Source organism: Equus caballus, chromosome 2, assembly GCF_041296265.1.
Source record: "Equus caballus isolate H_3958 breed thoroughbred chromosome 2, TB-T2T, whole genome shotgun sequence".
NCBI classification, from domain to species: domain Eukaryota; kingdom Metazoa; phylum Chordata; class Mammalia; order Perissodactyla; family Equidae; genus Equus; species Equus caballus.
Window position 1 is genome coordinate 48,213,144 of NC_091685.1, and position 16,000 is coordinate 48,229,143.

Here is a 16,000-nt window from a genome sequence, read left to right on the forward strand (position 1 = left end):
TGTTTCCCCCATTTGTGAATATTTTTTTGGAAAGACTTTAAAAAGCCATAAAGATTAAACCACATTTAGCTAGCAAGTTGGCAAACTGCCTTTATTCAGAAGAATGAAGTTGTGTGACTCTGAGGCTGCACCGACATGAGGCTGCCATTCCTCTCCTTGCACCTCCAGCTGTGCTGATGATGCTGTCAGAATCGACACCATGTGTGGCATAATCAATAGGCAAAACGTGGTGAGTCACAGGCTCCCGTTATGTGGCAGCTCTGGCTAAGACAGAAGTGGACATCCTGGGTGCCAGGGGGGTCTGGCCCATTAGGGACTGGGGTGAAGCCCTATGATCAGCAGCCCAGGAAGCCTGGCTTGGCCCAGCATAAAGATACCTGCTGGGGCAAGGCCCAAAGGAAGCACAGAGCTGTCACCACCTGAATCTTGGCAGCCCGAACGGACGCCCTCAGGCACTCTGCAGACCAGGCCCTTCAGATACTTGTTGCACCTGAGGCAACAGGCCACAGTGGAATCGTGAGAGGAGGGGACCGGCCAGGAAGGGCTGGGTTTGCAGGCTTCCACGCCCAGGCTGCCTTGTCCCCAGCCCCACTGGTGCCCACCAGGAGCCCGTCTGGCACCTTTGCTTATTTCTTCAATTGGTTCTGAACTCAGAAGTGGAGAAGCAGGATTATTTATCTCTCACACACACACACACGCTCAAAAACATGCACAACCCTCTGACGCGGTATCACAGAATCCACAGGGCAAAAGCACCAAATCCAAACCATCGCGCCACAAGCCCGTCCAGAGCTTACCTGTCTGGCCGTCCAGTCGCCCCCCTGCCCGCCTTGAGACTGCTGGGCTGCAGCCCAGACGCCCGCAGACTTGGGGACTGGCCTCCAGCCTTGCTAAGCTTCAGCGCCAGCCCTGAGCCATCCAACCCTGTGGCGGCGGGGAGATGCGGGACGCACAGTGAGCAGCTCCGACGGGAGGCGGCGGGCGGGGTCGCCTGCCTACTCCCGGGGCTGCCGCTGTCTACACGCCCGTTCCCGGGCCCGACACCCAGAGCCGCCAGGGCCGGCCTCCCGCCCCGCAGGCTCCCGGGCTCCGGCGGGCGGCCGCCGCAGTCACTGTCCGCAGCCGCCTGGAGCGCTGCAGACGTCAGGGCCCCGCGCTGCGCCCCAGGCACGAGCGGCCGGCGCGCGGGGCAGCGGGGCCGGGCAGGGCCGGGCGGGCCAGGGCACTCCGGCGCCGCCCTCGGGTCCGCCCCACCGCCGTCATCCCACCCCCTTCCGGAGGAGGCCGCCCCGGGACCCGCCGCCACCAGACCCCTGCCCCGACCTGGGTGCCCCCGCGACCCTCCACTTGCCCGGAAGTTTGCGTCCCGCCCGCTCGGCGCGGGGGCTCCGGGGCCTGCGGAGCGCCGAGTCTGTGAGCCGGCCGGCCCGCGGCTCCTCGGCTGCTCAGCGCGGCTCGCCAGCCAGGCAGCCAGGCAGCCCCGCGCGTCGCGCCCGCGCCCACGGGCCGAGCGGCCCGAAGCCCCCAGCAGCCGGGGCTCCTAGGGCGGCCGCGGCGCCTGCCGGGAGTTGTAGTCCGCAGCCCGACCGGGCGAAGAGCGGCGTCTGGGTCCGAACCACAACTCCCAGGAGGACCCGCGGCGGTGTGATGCAGGCGGCTGCAGGGGGCGCTGCGGGCGCGACGGGGAGAGGGAGGGAGGGAGCTCCGCGCCCTGACAGCGCCGGGGGCGCCTCCTGCTCTGCCTCCCGGGAGGGGCTCGGGCTCGGCTCTGCGCCGCAGCGGACGGGGGCGTGTTCGCATCGGACTGCGCGTGATGCACGTCGTCAGAGGCTGCGGCGGCCTGGGCGGGCCTCTCACCACGCCGGGGCCGGGGGGGCGCCGGGCCGAGCAGCGTGCGCCGGGACGAGAGGGCACCCAGCTCGCAGGGACCAGGCTGCCGGGGCGCGGGCGGCAGACTCTGACAGCGCACGGAGGCCCGGCCACGCCCCCGCTGGGGAGGGCGGGGCCCGCGCCGGAAGTGCGCGGGTGGGCGGGGCCGGAGCGCGTCGCCCCGCCCTCCCTACGTGGCGCCGCTGGGCTCAGAGCAGCGTTCCGTTGCCGTGGAGACGGGGGCCGGCGTCTGTCGGCGGCAGGATGGGCGCGCTGAGGGGAGGCGTCGTGCCGCCAACTCTTTGACTGGATTTGCTTTAAGAGATAAGTAACGCCAGCACGTGGTTTTAAGTCACGCAGAACGGAAGACGTCCAGTGAGAAGCACGGCCCCCTGCCGTTCTCCGCAGAGGCGGGGACTGCCGACCCTTCCAGCCTTTCCTCCGCCAGAGGCCTCCGTGTTTCTAAACCGCCTGCTGGGCTTTGGTGTGTTCGTTTTAGACATTGCTATAGACTTCCGATAAGGTCGATGAGAACCCGGCTCTCCACGCAACCCCCTGACTGTTGGGTCCAACCAGCTGTCGGTAGTTATTTCTGGGCCGGGACTGCGCGCTCCTGTGCGCAAAGCCGGGCCTCCGTTCCCGTGCCGTCTTTTTCCTGAGTTAATACTTACCTAGTATTTTTCTTATGTCTAGATTTTTACTAACCCAGCGCTATTTTTTTCCTCATATACTCTAATATCTTTGCCGCACGCCCATCAATAACGTTTTCCAAAGGCTCCAGCACATTACTTCTGTTGAATCCCTGGAGACGTCTCTCTCAGAGCTCTCTGCCCTGTTCCGGTCTAGACTGACTGCTTCCTAAGCTCTCATCTTGAGCTTTTCCCTGCTGTCATCCGTGGGACTCTCCTTGCCTTTCCCGTGTGTTAATTCTGTGTTTCCTGGAATCTGTGCCATCTCCGTTCTTGGTTTACTCTCTAATTTTGCTGAAGTCACTCCTTCGGTAGCTTCCTGGAAAGGTACACACGTCCAAAATGTGTTTATTCTACTCTCATCTTTGATTGATAGCTTGGCAGGGTGTAGAATTCTAGGTGGGAAATCTTTCTCCTTCAAACTTCTTGAAGTCATAGTTTTTTTGCTTTCAGCTTCCAGGACTGCTGTTGAAAAGTCCAAAGCCATTCTGATTCCTGATTATTTGCATGTGATCTGTTTGTTCCCTCTGAAAGCTTTTGGGATCTTCTCTTTATCCCTGGTGTTCTCGGCTGACACAATGATACACCTTGATGTGGGCCTCACTGCACTACGCACACAGTGGTTCTCTTCATCCTAGAGGCTCATGTCTTTCAGTTTGGGAACTTTTTAAAGAACATCCCACTTCCGTTTCCTGTGTTCTCTCTGATGGGATTCCTGTCAGTCAGATTCTCATTGAACTTGTGGGACTATTCCTGTAATTTTCTTTTCTCACCTAGTGTTTAACTCTTTTTTCTGGCAGATGTCCTTAAATTTGCCTTCCATCCCTTCTGTTGATTAGTTAAGTTCTGTGATACTGTGGTCTATAATAAGAAATATACATTTGCTCTCTGTCCCCAGTTTCTGCCACAGAGCTCCTGAAAGCCCACGAATTTCCTAAGTGAAAAGAGTCATCAAGCTCTATTTTGATATTCATAATAAGCCTCTTTGAACCACACCTAAGTTTATGTTAATAAAGTAGTTTTTGGAAAGCCGCTAAAGATGGGGGCAGGTTGTGAGGGGCACCAACTGTGTAATTAGAGGGTTGGAACTCTCAGCCTCACCCCTGACCTTTGGGGAGGGGAGAGGGGCTAGAGATTGAATTCAGTTACCAATGGCCAATGATTTAATCAAGCATACCTGAGTAATGAAACCTCCATAAAAAAAAACAAAAAGGATGGGGTTTGGAGAGCTTCTGGGTTGGCAAACACGTGGAGATGTGGGGAGAGTGGTGTGCTTGGAGAGGGCTTGGAAGCTCCATGCCCCCTCCCCATACCTTACCATATGCGTCTCTTCCCTGTGGCCATTCCTGAGTTATATCCTTTTCATAATAAACTGGTAATCGACTAGTAAACCGTTTTTCTGAGTTCTGTGAGCCACTCTAGCAGATCAATAAAACCTAAGGAGGGAACTAGGAACCTCCAATTTCTAGCTGGTAGATCAGAAACACAGATGACAACATGGACTTGCAATTGCCATCTAAAGTGTGTGGGGGCGTGTCAGTTTTTTATGACTGAGCCATTAACTTGTGGGATCTAATGCTATCTCTGGGTCAATAGTGTCACAATTTAATTAAATTTGGATCTTGTCTTGTTCATGAAGTAGGAGCATCGAAAGGGTGGGAGAAGGGTTCCAGGAAAGGTGGTGACAGCGGTTTCTGGAACCACAGTGGGACATAAGTAATCTTGCTGCTATGCTTCCCAGCTGTAGCCTGAATCAACCTAAATTTTAAACAGAGGGTGAACCTCTGAGATAGAAAATCAGATAAATCTTAGAAGTCAGCCTGTGGGATCAAGGAGGACAGCCTTGGTGGCAGTGACCCTTGAACCAGCAACAATGGATGCAGCCACTCCAGTACTAACAGGATCCAGGTTGACTGGGCTGCATTGGCTCGAGCTTGGATTGACCAAAGAGAAGCTTCAGGACAACAAAGCATGTAGAACCACAACTAGGAATGGTGCCAGATGGACAGGACACGTCTCCGAGGGGATCTGGTCCAAACAATCATGGGAAGTTTCAAGGGGATTCAAACTTTCACAGAATGTGGCCACCAGAGTGGGAAATGCTTCAGCAACCCCCACGCCCCTCCAGATCAGCCATGGATGCCACCAACACCAGGCCCAGTAGACCTTGTTCCTCCTTCTGAAGGCAGCAACAGCCAGGACGGGGGGGTGGGGGGATTCGCCCCCGACAACAGCATATATTTGACCAGAACCATCTCAGCTTGGGTGGACCACCTGGTAACTCTGCAGTCGGGTCAGTGGACCGGTTTGGCTATCAGCATGGTGCTGCTTTTGGTTCACCCACCACAAGCTGGATTTCATCCTCCTTGTTGCAACCCAGGACCCCAGGACCCCCGGCGCCTCCCCAGAATCAAAGAGAAAGGCCACCACCATTCAGGGATTGGCAGCGTTCAGCCATTGCACTTCCTGTGAGCAGGAGCCTCCACAAATCGATGCAGTAGAATGCACAACGCTTCCAGCTTGGATTTGAGAAGGTTTTAAAAAAATGGAACATGAAAAGTAGAAGTTGGGGAAAGAAAAAATGGAACAGCAACGTCCACAACTGTCCAAAAGGAAAAGAAGTCCACCTAAGATGCTGAAGGTGGCCCTCATTTACCTCAGAGAAGTGAATTTGATAGTGATGAGGAGGAAGACGACTCTGAAAACGTTGGGGCTGCAAGCAGTGGAAAAGCCATCAGAAGTCCACTTCAACTTCTCAAGAAGAGCAGAGTGAGCCAGAGGTGCTGAAGAGGAGAAAACAGCAAATGATGTTGCTCACAAATGCTTCCGACTAGAATTCTACGGGGTGTCACAGCTGAAGATAGTTATCACATAGCCGTAGATGCACACCAGAAAGCCACGGACCATCCTGCACCACAGCCAGCACAGTCCATCGCGCTGGCTTCCCTCCCTGGACTCAGTGGACTGGTGGTTATGGATCATGAAACAGCAAAGAGGGGAGGAGCCACAGGCTCCCCGAGTCATCTGACACTGACGAGGAGGAACTATGGCACCAAGCACAGCAAAAACAGGAAGCTTTTTGGAGAAAAGAAAAAGGAATAGCGGCTGTTACATGATAAACAGATGGGAGAAGAAAAATAAACAAAAAAGGTTACAAAAGAGATGATGAATTTGTCTCTAAAGTGCAAAATGGTTTATTACTACTAGAAGCACACGTGATGTGGGTACTGAAAAGAAGAGAACTCCAAGTGAAACTACGTCCGTTTTGGAACCAAAGAAAGAGGAGAAAGAGAAACAAGGAAGGGGTGGAGCAGGAAGTTCTGGGAGTGGGCCCCGTCCAAGAGCAGAACCAGGACCAGGAGCTCTGTCTCCACTCTCCATACGGCTCTGGCTCAGGAGGGGTCACACTTCCCCATCCTCATCTCCTAAAAGGAAAGACGCAGTAGAGGAGATCTCCAGCAATTAAAACTGGGCCCAGTAGGAGTAGAAGTTACTCTCACAGACTTAAAAATAGAGAGCAGTGGGGCTACAGGAAAGATGAGCGCCAGGAGGAGACCGAATAGAAACAGCGTTGAAAGAGAAATAGAAGAAATCGCAGTCCTTCTGAGAGAGACTAGAGCAGAAGTCACTCAAGAGATAGGCGGACCATTCATCCAGGCGCAGTAGGAGAGGGGAAGGATAAAGTTGACGGCCACTGTGGAAATCTCAGTGGGAGCCGTGGAGCACAGAGATCAACAGCCTCCCCCGGAACGCTGAGGAGTGACCTGGCAAGAGTGCCGTGATGTTTGAGAAATCCCACAGTTTCAAGGGCTGTCTCACTATAGAGGCTGTGTAGGTGAAAGCATAATCTTTTTTTTTTTTTTTTAACAACTTTGATTGTCATTTTATTGTATGTACAATAGGGCCAGTATGAATTGGTCTATGATGGTTACAAATCTCACCTTTTCTTTGTCCATTCCTCATTCTTTTTTTTTTTTTTTTTTAAAGATTTTTTATTTTTTTATTTTTTCCTTTTTCTCCCCAAAGCCCCCCGGTACATAGTTATGTATTCTTCGTTGTGGGTTCTTCTAGTTGTGGCATGTGGGACGCTGCCTCAGCGTGGTCTGATGAGCAGTGCCATGTCCGCGCCCAGGATTCGAACTAACGAAGCACTGGGCCGCCTGCAGCAGAGTGCGCGAACTTAAGCACTCGGCCATGGGGCCAGCCCCCATCTTTTTTTTTTTTAATCTGTAAATAGGAGTACTTTTTCCAAATGCTGCTCTACGTTACTTAATAGGATTTCTTTGTATTACTTTTTCTTCAAAAATGCTGCATAAAAAGACTATAAACATGTCATTGTCTTTCAGCTGTAATGTTCTTAAAATTATTCTGGGGCCAGCCCCCATGGCCTAGTGCTTAAGTTTGGTGTGCTCCACTTCAGCAGCCAGGGTCCAGATCCCCAGGTGTGGACCTACACCACATGTCTGTTAGTGGCCATGCTGTGGTGGCGGCTCACATACGAAAAAAAAAGAGGAAGATTGGTAGCAGTGGATGTTAGCTTAGGGTGAATCTTCCTCAGCAAAAACAAAACAAAATTATTCTAGAATGTACTATAATGTTATTAAAGCTCTATAGTTCATTTTTGTTTAAAAAAAATTTTGAGCTAAATTGTTGGACACCAGTCAGTGTCCACCGAGAGAGTTGGAGAATTGCTTGGTGGTGTTGGAAAACACACATCAGAAACGCTCACATATTTTGGGGCCGTTGTGGTGGCACAGCGATTAAGTGTGCACGTTCTGCTTCATCGGCCCCAGGTTTGCCAGTTCAGATCCTGGGTGCGGACATGGCATGGCTTGGCAGGCCATGCTGTGGCAGGCGTCCCACATATAAAGTAGACAAAGACAGGCACAGATGTTAGCTCAGAGCCAGTCTTCCTCAGCAAAAAGAGGAAGATTGGCGGCAGATGTTAGCTCAGGGCTAATCTTCCTCAAAAAAAAGAGAAACTCTCAAGTATTTTTTTTTCTCCCCAAAGCCCCCGTACACAGTTGTATATCTTAGTTTTAAGTCCTTCTATGTGGGATGCTGCCACAGCATGGCTTGATGAGCCATGTGTAGGTCCACACCCAGGATCTGAACTGGCAAACCCTGGGCTGCCGAAGCAGAGTGCACCAACTTAACCACTAAGCCACCAGGCCAGTCCCTGTTTTATCTTTCTGAGTTCATGTTTATTTTTTTCTGATTCCTTTTCATAGATAACGTTCTTTCATAAGTGCAGTTTTTTCTTATTTTCGTTCCATTATACAGTTTTTAAAGCCTTTTTTCCACTTCCTGCATTGACTCCCTCACGCAGGTTCCTTTTCTCTGCTTGCTTTGGTGTGTCCGCTCCCTGCTGAAAGCTTTCCCGAAATGTCTGCTGAGCCTTCTTTCTGTTCAAATTTAAGAGTCAGATGCTGCAGGAGACAGGATCAAGCTCAGCTGAGAGTGTCAGAAAACCTCCAAGTAAAAGTGGCTTAGAGGCTGGCCCGGTGGCATAGTGGTTAAGTTCATGAGCTCTGCTTTGGCAGCCTGGGGTTCGTGGGTTTGGGTCCGGGGCCTGGACCTACACACGGCTCATCAAGCTGCACTGTGGCTGCATCCCACATACAAAATAGAGGAAGATCGGCACAGATGTTAGCTCAGCAACAATCTTCCTCACGAAAAAACAAACAAAAAAACAAAGTGGCTTAGACAAGACAGAAGATGGTTCCTCTCTTTAGTAGAGGTGGTCCAGGGCTCGTGTTATGGGACCCTAGTCCTCAGGGATCCCGTCTTGTTCTCTGCTGCTCCACCTTCCTCAACAGGGGGCTCGCGTCTCATGGGCCAAGATGGCTGCCCAAGCTTGTGTGCCCACCAGCGGGAAGAAGAGCAAGGAGGGTGAACTCCACCAGCTGACATCCGGTTGGCCAGAACTTGGCACACCCAGCTACAAGGAACGCTGGCTCTGTAGCTTTTACGAGAGACGTACCCAGGTCTGCTAGTGGTGGTGTTACTAAGAAATAAGGGAAGAAGGTATATCGGGAACAACTGGCAGGGGCCGCCCTTAAGAGCTGGGTGGAAGCTGTGCATTCCTGACTGGGCGGGGCGCCCATGCCCTAGACCCCTCCAGAGTGGTCCTGGGCAAGCTGGTGAAGCCTCCACTGCCTGTAGCTGAGTATCTTTCCTGTTTCTTCTGGGACCGTTCCAGCTCTCCCACAGGGTGCAAGCCTGGCAGGCTTCCGTCTGAAAGCAGAACCGGAAAAGGAGCTTCGGTATTCCACCTCACGGGTGCAGATTTCCAGTTACACTCCTTCTTTTCGGTCTTTTCCCTCTGCGATTCTCTCAAGTTAAACCCTCAGCAGCAGCAGCAGCAGCATCTTTTCAGTGCTGTGCATTGGGCACTGTCCTAACTGCTTTACATGTGTCTCCACCTGTGACCCCTGCTCAGCCTAGTGAGCCAGTGGTGTTGCAGGTAAGGACACTGAGAAACGGGGAGGTTGAGTGACTTGCAAGGGTCATGCTACCAGGTAGCAGGGCTGGGAAGGAACCCAGCAGTCCAGGTCCAGAGCCCGGAGGCTTGACCATTTTACCCCAGGTGAGAGGTAGGTCAGACTTTCAGCCAGACCTCTCTCCAGGCCTGAGCCTCACCCGCATTTCCTGGAAGCTTGTGTCTGTGGGACCTGAGCTTTCCTGGCACCTGGGGTGCAGGTGGGCTCAGCTCTCCACTGCGTGCCCCTCAGGCAGGCTCACTTCTTATCCAGGCACCCCTCCAGCTGTGCCAACAAGTTCACTCCTTCCTCTGCCCAGCCAGCTGTCCACCATCCCTGCTGTCCATTTTCGAAGGTTCCCTGGGACGTCTCAACCTCTGTTCTCTTTCCTGTTCTCTTTGTCCCTTTGGGCAGTCCTTTCCCAATCCACTTTGGTTCCCGGGGGCTTGGGGAAAGAGAGGAAGCTCACACATTGCAACGTGGATTTCCCAGGCTGCGGGAGTCTGGTGCAGGGTCCCCCTGGGACGGCTCACCGGCCGCACCTGGACTGACAACTGAGGCTGGGCGGGGAAAGCCCTGTGCACCGGCGAAGTTCACGCACCCAGGGCGGGAGGCACCGGTCAGCCACACGCAGGCCATACTCCCAGACCTCACCTGGATGAGAGCACTGCCATCTGCTCTGTGAAAAACAATGATGGGAAATCTCGTTTATAATGGAGTCAGGAGGCCAGAGGGGAGCTCCCAGCAGTGCGGCTCCAGGCCAGTTACAGGAAAGACAGTGAATTACAGAACCAACAGAAGCGTCATCAGGAAAGAATGTCGGTTACAGGAAGAAATGTATGTTGCATCCCAAACAGAAATCAACAACCCCACCAACTCAGCCAATGAGAAACCATCACCGCCCTGAACTTTTCCTTTTTTCAATGGACTTTTGTTCAAAACAACCCTCCCAGTTTCCTCCTTTTTCCCTATAAAGTAACGATCTGCTCCCTTGTTGGCTGGATTTGCCTGTGGTTGGCCATAGCATGCACGTCCTGAATTGAAATTCTTTGGCTATTCCTGAATAAACTTGTTTTGCTGGTAAAATAACTAGCTGTTTTAGTTATTTATTCCTTTTGAGGAAGATTAGACCGGAGTGAACATCCGCCACCAACCCTCCTCTTTTTCTTAAGGAAGATTGGCTCGGAGCTAATATCTGTGCCCATCTTCCTCTATGTTATATGTGGGACGCCTGCCACAGCATAGCTTAAGAAGCGGTGCCATGTCCACACCCGGGATCCAAACCAGCAAACCCCAGGCCACCAAAGTGGCATGCAAACTTAACCACTACGCCACTGGGCTTGGCCTAGCTGTTTTATTTATTTATTTATTCATTTATTTACTTATTTTGAGGAAGATTAGCCTTGACCTAGCTACTGCCAATCCTCCTCTTTTTGCTGAGGAAGACTGGCCCTGAGCTAACATCCGTGCCCATCTTCCTCTACTTTATATGTGGGACGCCTGCCACAGCATGGCTTTTGCCAAGCAGTGCCACGTCCGCACCCGGGATCCAACCCAGCAAACCCCAGGGCCACTGAGAATCAGAACGTGCGAACTTAACTGCTGCACCACCAAGCCGGCCCCTAGCTGTTTTATTTTTAAGATTGACAGTTCCAAACCTTGTGGGGTTCTCTGGCCGACCCCCACTGCTCTTTCTCCTGGATTCTCTCAGGGGCCCCCACCCCTCTCTTTGCCGCAACATGGCCCCAGAGAAATCCGCTTCCCCCAGCCGCAGTACCTTTGAGGTTTGCTCCCAGCCTACAGTGATCAACCTTTAGAGAGCCAACCAGGGACACAGCCCTGCCGATTTTTAATACAATATACAATACATAAAATAGCATATGTAATAAGCACCACATATAATAAGCAATTACATGCTATAGCATAACATGTGTTGTTACTTTAACATAAAACTATGAAAAAGAGGAGATTTTTGAAATAACATATTCTTCCGTATTATCTACTTTTCCATTACATAAATGCTATTATTTAAACAAAATAACTATACGACTAGTTAACATGGCAATTAGTAATAATTAATAGAAGGACTAATTAAACAATACTGAGGCCAGCCCCATGGCTGAGTAGTCAAGTTCTTGTGCTCCACTTCTGTGGCCCAGTGTTTCGCTGGTTCGGATTCTGGGCGCAAACATGGCACCACTCATCAGGCCATGCTGAGGCAGTGTCCCACATGCCACAACTAGAAGGAGCCACAACTAAAAATCTACAACTATGTACTGGGGGGCTTTGGGGAGAAGAAGAAGGAAAAGAAGAAGAAGAAGGTTGGCACAGATGTTAGCTCAGGGCCAATCTTCCTCAAATAAATAAAAACAAAAACCCCACAGAACCACAGGTCGCTCGATGCTGAAATTAGTGATGAGGACATACGATGAGAGACAGGGTATCTGCATAGTCTCTAAGTATCTCCTGTAAGATTTATTAATTACTAAGAGAAAAGCTGACTTTACAGTGGCGAAACCCAGCAGACCCCGCCTTATCATCACCAGCAACAAGACATATGGATGCTGCATCATCCCTGTTATCAGGCGCTGAGGACAGGCGACTTCTTGCCAAAAACTTATGACCTGGGCCTACTCAGGAGAAAACATCAGACACTTCCAAGTGAAGGAGCGTCCAACAAAATAACTGACCGGTACCCTCAAAGTGTCAAGGTCATGGAAACAGACACACACTGAGGATCTAGCGCTGACTGGAGGAGAGGAAGGAGCCATAGTGATGAAACGCAGTGTGGGTCCCAGAGCGAAGGACATGGTGGGAAAGCTGGCAGAACTGAATACCTTCCATAGGGAACAGTATTGCATCAAAGTTAGGGCCCAGTTTTGAGAATCGTACTATGGTTATATTGTTACCAATCAGACAACCTGAGTGAAGGGTATATGGGAACTCTCTGTACTAATTGTCCAACTTTTCTGAAATTCTAAATTATTTGAAAATAAAAAGTTACACACACACAATGAGACATAACTACACATCCACTAGTATTAAAACAGACAGAAAATACGAGTGTTGGCCAGGATGTGGAGCAACTGGAAGTTCCATACATTGCCGGTAGAAATACAAAATGGTACAGCCACTTGGGAAAATAATCTGGCAGATTGTTACAATGTTAATCATACATTCACCCTAGGCCCATAAATTCCACTGCACCCAAGTATTTACCTAAGATAATTGAAAACATAGCCACGCAAAGACTTGCATGCTTGCAGCAGCTTATTCATAATTGATAATCCCTCCCAAATGTCCAGCAACAGGGGAACATAGAAACAAATTACGAAACGGAACACTACATGGCAATAAAAGGGAGTGAACTGCTGAAACGTGCAACCACAAGGAAGGATCTCAGAATCATCACGCTGAGCCCAGTGAAAGAAGCCACAGAGGAGAACAGGCCGCGTGATTCCATTTACACGAAGCTCCAGAGCAAGCAAGACCACAGTGCTGGAGGCAGAGCTGCTGCGGGAAGGATGGAGCAAGAATGGGCTCAAGAGGGCTCTGTGGGAGACGGCAGTGTTTGTGTCTGGGTCGAGGTGTGGCTGCACAGATGTCCACATTTGTCAAAAGTCATCAAACTGTACTCTGAAAACGGATGCATTTTACTTTAAAGAAATTACATCTCAGTAAACTTTAATTAAAAAAAAAAGATAAAGTTCATGCATACAAAAAGCAAGAATATTTCTGAAGAATGAAAGTAGTGAAGGGTTACCAGCCCTACCAGAGGGCAAAGCATATTCAGACCCGAATAATCAAGACGGTGTGGAACAGCGAGAGCATGGAACAGAGGAGAGCCCAGAAACGCCGACAGAATGCACGTGGGACGTGGGCAGCTCATAAATCGCTGGGGATGAGGGGACCATTTATTTATTTATTTTTTTCCTCCCCAAAGCCCGAGTACACAGTTGTATATTCTAGTTGTAAGTCCTTCTATTCTTCTCTGTGAGCCGCTGCCACAGCATGGCTACTGACAGACGAGTGCTGCAGTTCCACACCCGGGAGCCAAACCTGGGCCGCTTTAACCACTAGGCCATCAGGACTGACTTAGGGGGACCATCTAATAAATGGGGCAGAATCTGGACTTTGTGCCTTACAGAACCAATCCTGAGTTGGTCAAAATTAGACATAGAATAAATAAAACCATGAAAGCACCAGGGGAGAATCCATGTTTAACCTCAGGACTTGGAAGGCTTTTCTAAACATGACCCCAAATCCAGAAGTGATAAATAAAGGGTGCTACATTTTTCGACGTAAAAATAAAGCATTTTCGCCTGGTGGAACCATTACAAGCAAAGCCAAAAGACCAAACCCTGGGAGAACTATTGGCAACTAATTACTACATTACGTGTTATATCATAATCAGCACGTTATAGGCAAAAGGCTGAGGCAGCCCAAAGTGGTAAGGAGAGAAAATGGGCCAAGGACAGAAAAAGAAAAGTTTTTTAAAAAGTGAAAGTCCACGCATTTTTTTTAAAGGCACGAACACCCAGGAAATTTCTGAAAGCAGAGAAGAATGAAGGGGAACCGGCCCCAGCCCCCAGGGAGGCTCTGCCCCCAATCCCGTTCCCCCCCGCTCCAGGTGCTGCCCCCACTCCCGCCCCAGCCATGTTCGGGTCTCGGAAGACGGAAAGCAGAACCTGTTGTCTCAGGCGCTGCCACCAATGTCCGCGAGCATCTCCATGCATAGCATTAAGGGAAAAGGCCGGAGGGGGCAGCATTTAGTCTGCAATGACTGCACACGCGGGGAGATGGGCCACGCGTCCTGATCCGCTGATGCAGCTGGCTGTCGCGGCTGTCGGCCGGGAGGGAGAGCTCCTGAACACATTTTGTAATGTCCTATCTATTGATATTGAGCTTGAAGTGAGTTCACTCACCGGTTGTGCAGCATGCCAATCTCTGACACTACGGGTAGTGGAAGAAAGTAGGAATTTTATTATTGCACAGCACTGAGCAAGGAGAGAGGGCAGCTAACGCTGAAATCCCAAACTCCCCAAAAAGCTAAAAGGAAGGGTTTTTACTTGGGGTTTTAGGTAGCGGAGGGGGAGCATATGGTCTTGCTGGTTGGAGCTTTCCTACCAGCCTGTCTTTGGCCTTGAGACACTTGCAGAGAGGAGGGAGCCTGTGACCTTGCTGGTCAGCAGCTTTCCCACCAGCCTGGATCTCTTTGCAGGGAGCAGATAATCCAGGTGCTTGTCCTTGGCTGTGTCTGTCTCCATGGAGGATAGTGGATTCTGAAGCCAGGAAGCCAGGGAGTAAGCAGGGAAAGAGTGTTTTGGTTTTAACGCCATATATGTTGGGTTTAATGTAGGGAAACTGATATCAGGGTCGGTATCACTGTGACCCCGGTTTCACCCCTGCGAAGAAATCAGATGAAATAAGTCAACGATTAAGAAAGAGGAGTCCCTCTGCAGAAATACAACGGATTATAAGAGAATGCTATGAAAAACGATATGCCAACAGAATGGATAACCTAGAGGAAATGGATAAATTCTTGGACTCCTACAATCTCCCAAAGTTCACTCAAGAAGAGGCAGACAATTTGAACAGACCAATCACAAGGAAAGAGATTGAAACAGCAATCAAAAGCATCCCAAAGAATAAAACCCCAGGACCAGATGGCTTTCCTGGGGAATTCTACCAAACTTTCAGAGGGGATTTAATACCTATCCTTTTCAAGCTATTCCAAAAAATTAGGGAAGATGGAACACTTCCTAACACATTCTATGAGGCCAACATCACGCTGATACCAAAACCTGACAAGGACACCACGAAAAAAGAGAAGTACAGGCCAATATCACTGATGAACATAGATGCAAAAATTCTACACAAAATTTTGGCAACCAGAATTCAGCAATTCATCAAAAGGATCATACATCATGATCAGGTGGGATTCATACCAGGGACACAGGGATGGTTCAACATCCGCAAATCAATCAATGTGATACACCACATCAACAAACTGAGGAATAAAAACCACACGATCATCTCAATAGATACAGAGAAGGCATTTGACAAGATCCAACAGCCATTTATGATAAAAACTCTGAACAAAATGGGCATAGAAGGAAACTACCTCAACATAATAAAGGCCATATGTGACAAACCCATAGCTAACATCATACTCAATGGGCAAAAACTGAACCCCATCCCCCTGAAAACAGGAACGAGACAAGGATGCCCTCTATCACCACTCTTATTTAACATAGTACTGGAGGTCCTGGCCAGAGCAATCAGGCAAGTAAAAGGAATAAAAGGAATCCAAATAGGGAGGGAAGAAGTGAAACTCTCGCTGTTTGCACACGACATGATCTTATATATAGAAAACCCCAAAGAATCCATTGGAAAACTCTTAGAAGTAATCAATAACTACAGCAAAGTTGCAGGGTACAAAATCAATTTGCATAAATCAGTAGCATTTCTATACTCCAATAACGAACTAACAGAAAAAGAACTCAAGAACACAATACCATTCATAATCGCAACAAAAGGAATAAAATACCTTGGGGTAAATTTAACTAAGGAAGTGAAGGACCTATATAATGAAAATTACAAGGCCTTTCTGAGAGAATTGGATGACGACATAAGGAGATGGAAAGACATTCCATGTACATGGGTTGGAAGAATAAACGTAGTTAAAATGTCCGTTCTACCTAAAGCAATCTACAGGTTCAACGCCATCCCAATCAGAATCCCAATGACATTCTTTACAGAATTAGAACAAAGAATCCTGAAATTCATATGGGGCAACAAAAGACCCCGAATTGCTAAAGCAATCCTGAGAAAAAAGAACAAAACGGGAGACATCACAATCCCTGACTTCAAAACATACTACAAAGCTACAGTGATCAAAACAGCATGGTACTGGTACAAAAACAGGTGCACAGATCAATGGAACAGAATTGAAAGCCC

General features: G+C 49.8%; 1 long non-coding RNA gene and 1 pseudogene across 1 annotated transcript; one reads left to right on the forward strand and one right to left on the reverse strand.

Moving 5' to 3' along the window:
• Window positions 1-64: 64 nt before the first annotated feature.
• On the reverse strand, window positions 65-1,510 carry LOC138923231 (uncharacterized). Its single transcript, XR_011436579.1, has 3 exons — window positions 1,352-1,510; window positions 798-924; window positions 65-182 (listed from the first exon to the last, which is right to left on the reverse strand). It is a non-coding gene; the product is annotated as an uncharacterized lncRNA (long non-coding RNA).
• Window positions 1,511-1,813: 303 nt separating this feature from the next.
• Window positions 1,814-5,170, forward strand: LOC100065322 (arginine/serine-rich protein PNISR pseudogene; annotated as a pseudogene).
• The last annotated feature ends 10,830 nt before the right edge of the window (window positions 5,171-16,000 follow it).